This window comes from Leiobunum rupestre, chromosome 3 (genome assembly GCF_980474605.1).
Source record: "Leiobunum rupestre chromosome 3, qqLeiRupe1.1.hap1, whole genome shotgun sequence".
In the NCBI taxonomy this organism is placed as follows: Eukaryota; Metazoa; Arthropoda; class Arachnida; order Opiliones; family Sclerosomatidae; genus Leiobunum; species Leiobunum rupestre.
The window spans coordinates 26,327,543-26,332,025 of NC_143386.1; the positions used below are offsets into that span (position 1 = coordinate 26,327,543).

At 36.9% G+C, this 4,483-nt stretch overlaps 1 long non-coding RNA gene across 1 annotated transcript; it reads left to right on the forward strand.

Annotated features, from left to right (window-relative positions):
• Positions 1-234: 234 nt before the first annotated feature.
• On the forward strand, positions 235-1,108 carry LOC149950959 (uncharacterized). Its single transcript, XR_016479976.1, has 3 exons — positions 235-345; positions 718-766; positions 902-1,108. It is a non-coding gene; the product is annotated as an uncharacterized LOC149950959 (long non-coding RNA).
• The last annotated feature ends 3,375 nt before the right edge of the window (positions 1,109-4,483 follow it).

Consider the following 4,483-nt stretch of genomic DNA (forward strand, 5'->3'; position numbering starts at 1 on the left):
AATATAAAAAGTAAGTACAAGAAAAATCCCTCCCTATTTCATTTCAATATTAACAATTATACTTTTTTAATATATCAAAAGAAATTCCTGGAATCTAAAGTGGAATATTGTATGGGCTGGCCAAATCTTAATTAAATATAACAAAACCATGGTAAAACATTGGTGTTTTGAATAGCAGCGGTGAATTAAATATTCTGAAATATAATTAAGAACATTTTCTTTTAGAAGGTTTGGACTTTTAATGGCTTTGAAAATTTCTAAATCTTCGTCAGTGAATTGTCCTTTACCTTGCAAAACCCAATGGTTATCATAATTGGACAAATCTTCATCATGGTCCAGGAGCTGGTACTTTAAACGAGTCTGTTTAAAATAAAGTCATCCACATTGTCAATTCAATATGAATCTGATGGTTTTAAGAGGCTATTGACTGATGCAGCTCTGTATGCTGCCTGGTATTGTTGAGGATTTGGATGATCTCAATTAGCCTTTTAGGTTTACTATTTTCCTTGATAAGAGACCAAAGCGTCTGCTTAGCAGATGAAAATCCAGTAGTTTTTAAGCTTCTCGCTATGGCTGCTACGTGGCTCTATGTAAACCTAAAAGGCTAATTGTCTCCTTATTGGCGAATGGAACCAAAGTAGTTTTCTAAAAATCTTGACTAATTCTTCCAGTTACTAAGAACTTAAAACCAAAATTATCCTTTATATCATTCCATAGGAGTAGCAAAGACTGAATTGATAGTTTCCACCCTTCAATACAAGGTAAGGTTTTATACCTACAGTTCTGAAGCTACCATGGATTAAACGTTTCCAATTTTTCTTTCAGCATTGGTATGTGGATGGATTGATCAGTCATTGCTCTCTTACAGTGTGTTTCATTGTTTAATGTTCTGCTATTGCAGCAATCAAAAAGGCCGTTCATGTGTAAGAGGAACTCTGCTGTGTATGTGCTTTCAATTGTTAACTCTCCTAATCCCAGTGAACAGGCCATTTGAATTAGAAACACTTTGACTGCAAATTTGGGCAGCTAAACTGACTTTCATGTTAGAAAATGCTGGTAACTTGATATGTTTACGTTTCAGCTTGTGTGCTTTGAAACTTACCAATTTCTTGGTCTATTTTGAAAAAATGTTCTGGGACTGCCCAAGAAACTAGATTGCCTTCCACTATTATGGGATACCGTTTGAAAATGTTCCTCACACTTTTCAAGAGATGTGGAGGATCAATTTAAATGAATGGCTTTTTGGCTTTTCGACTGATATCCTCATACTTTTGAACAAATTTTGATTGCCGGTTCCTTGGTCACAGACTACAGTTTTGACAATAAGGCCAATACGTTTTAGGTGAGTTACGCAATCATGAAGCAATATCTTCAAAGTCTGTTCGGGACAAGCATCTTTTGTGAGGAAGTAACCAATTGGTGGTTTGAATTTCAGTTTTATGTCATTCACCATGAACACTAGGGCCTGATTTGCGTATTATTTTGACCTTCCATATGGACCGAAGTCTACGAAACCTTCAATGTTATCGTTTTCATTATTGTCAAAATGTTTAGTTGAATGGCTATAATTATGTTCAGTACAAATATATTTAAATGGAATAGAATTCAATAGATAGTTCTGGTTTTAAATTCATAGGAATTGACTTTATCCACTGTAAAAAAAATTTCATTTAAAGCTAGTGTTCATCATTGTGAATATTTTATATAAATAATCATTTTCTTCGTTGAATCGATTTTTGAGGGCATAATTTGGCATTTGTAGTGCTGCGTTTACCTTACACCAGATTGTAGTTGTAACATGATCTTCAGGTGCATTTTCATTTGCTACTATTTGAATTAATTATAAATGAACATTAGACAGTAAGAGACCATGGCGGGATATGTTTTTGCCTTCAGTTTACCTAGGGAAAACCGTGGTTTCATTGGAATTTTCCAAAAAAAAATAGTGTAAGCCTGTTTTTGGTTTTGATATTCATAAAACAATCGTCAGTGAAATGAAGACCGCAAAATACGTGGTTAAAGTGTAAGTAATCTGTAGTTTTATTTTGGAGCTTTTCACTGTTTACATTTAGCAGTTACAATGCAGAACTATTAAGTTTTAAGAAATGTTAATGTATTAGGATAGGCTTATTAAATTTAAACGCGTATTCACCGGTCTTTATCCCTTGGAAACTTGAAAAAAAAAAGACAGACGCGTGGTTACCTTTTTATTCGATTTACAATTTTTAGCCGAACAAGACATTTCAAAATAAATTAAACTCGCAAAAATACCAAAAACACTCTTCCTTTTTTGCGTCTTCTCAAACTCTAATCTAGCGCGCGCCGGAGATACTACTAGCGCCATCAAACGCCCGGGAATTGTGGACATTCTCGGCGAATAAAATCGTACCACGGATTTTTTAAAGAGAGGCGCCTCTCTGTAGCGAAGCGACTTTACACTCTCTGTTATCAGTCGCGAAAGGAAGGGCTAGTTACAAACATTATGAAGTTCTTTTGGAGTTTCTATTGTAATAATTTCACGGTTAACTGCATCTATCTTTTTTTGTGACACACAATAACATTTTTCACTTCATACCATGCTTAGGAATTGGAGCCACTACGAAAATTGTCAAAACTGCAGTATTTTCTCATAAAACATTTTAGCTAAACAAACAAAAATTCTTTGTTTCGTGCATTTACCATTCAGTGTGTCAGAAATTATAGCCCGGTGTACCTAGCAACAGGGGCCGTACCACAGGAGGTCGATCATCATAGTTCCCTACGCCAGCGTCCACAAGCCTGGACAGGTGACAAATCGAGCTTGGGTAGTAATACCCTACTACTGATGGTCGCACCTTAGACGCAAGCCACTCAACCCAGAAGAAGGTGCAGCAATGGGTGGACCAATCCCCACTTCGCACACAGCAGTGGAAGTAAAAGTGGATGCTGTAGCAACTCCAGCCGACACCCTACTTACGTAGGTAAAGAGTCAAACCCTTTGGAGAGAGCTCCTAAATGGGGAATGACGAGCACACAGTAGTCCAAGTAACCTGGCACAGCTGGCACGGGATATCCCGTTGTGACTCCAAAAGGAAACAGGACCGCCCCCCTCATATGGAGGCCCGCCGCCCCACAGCAGGCTACCCAATCCGCCGAAACTCATTTGCCACCCCATACCTGACCGACGTCGGAGGTGGAGATCGGACCATTTGTGCATTTACCTTTCAAAAAGTCGGAAGTTTCCATTTTCGAACATTTAGCAGTTAAAATTAGGAAATAAACGTAGTTGCTTTAAGCTAAGAATGTTTGGCGCTAAGATTGTATTTCTAACGTTTTGCCTTGTGCCGTGTTCCCTGATAACAGCTGGAGCCAGGACGTACATTCTTATAAAGGTTGGGTTGTTTTACACCCAAAAAGGGTTAATATTCAACCCAAACCTGGGTCCGTATTTACCTAGCCCAAAATTTGGGTTGTTTAAATTTAGAATTAACCAATGAAAGGTTAATGCAACTCAACTTTGGGTTGAAATTTTATTAACCCAAGCTTGTGTTAAAAAAACATGGGTTGAAAACTACCACACCTTGGGTTGAAAACTAAAACACCTTGGTTTGAAAACTATCACACCTTGGGTTGAAACCTACCACACCTTGGGTTAAAATCTACCACACCTTGGGTTAAAATCTACCACACCTTGGGTTGATAACTACCACTCAGTCACGCCGTTAACTGGAATTATTTTTTTTTTTAATTTAATCGTTATTTAATCATTTTTAATCTTTGTAAACCAAAGCTACAGATCTAATTTAAATCTAATCTAAACATGATTTAATCTCACGAGGGTGTCCTAATAATCATTGGAGTGATCTGCCCCTCGGTTATAATCCCTTTAAAACCAGTATTCAAAGATACAGCCTGAATTTCCCACCGAAGTCAAGAGTGGGAGAGATTAAAGTGCAGAAAATACTTACCCTAGGTAGGGTGCTATGGTTTACATCCCATTTGTAGAACTCTTCTTGGGGTATTCCAGTGACGGATACTCTTCATGATAAAAAAATAAGAGGGATAAGCTAACCACGTAATTAAAACGATAGAAGTAGCACAATATTTATATATTTGCTCATAACTTTATTTGGCGGCCCACGAAAATCAACTGGATCTCACCCAATTTTGGTATTTGCATTAGTTTAACAGATTAAGCAAATAACCAATATTATTATTATTATTATTGTATCGCAAAAACCACTTCTATCAACTAATCGTTTTATTAGAGCTAGCTTTTGCTAGCTTTAATACAAAACGAAGAACTCCGAGAAAACCCTACAGTTTCATTAACTTACTTGACATTCAAACGCTGTTCCAAAATTCTTCCCATTTCGTGGTAAAAAGCCATGAGAGACTGAATCCCCATGATCTCCTTAATGTTAATAGAAATTTGGGAAAAATCAGATTTCGCTTTGAATTACCAAGTACTTGGCAATAAACCGAAGACCAATGAACACATCTA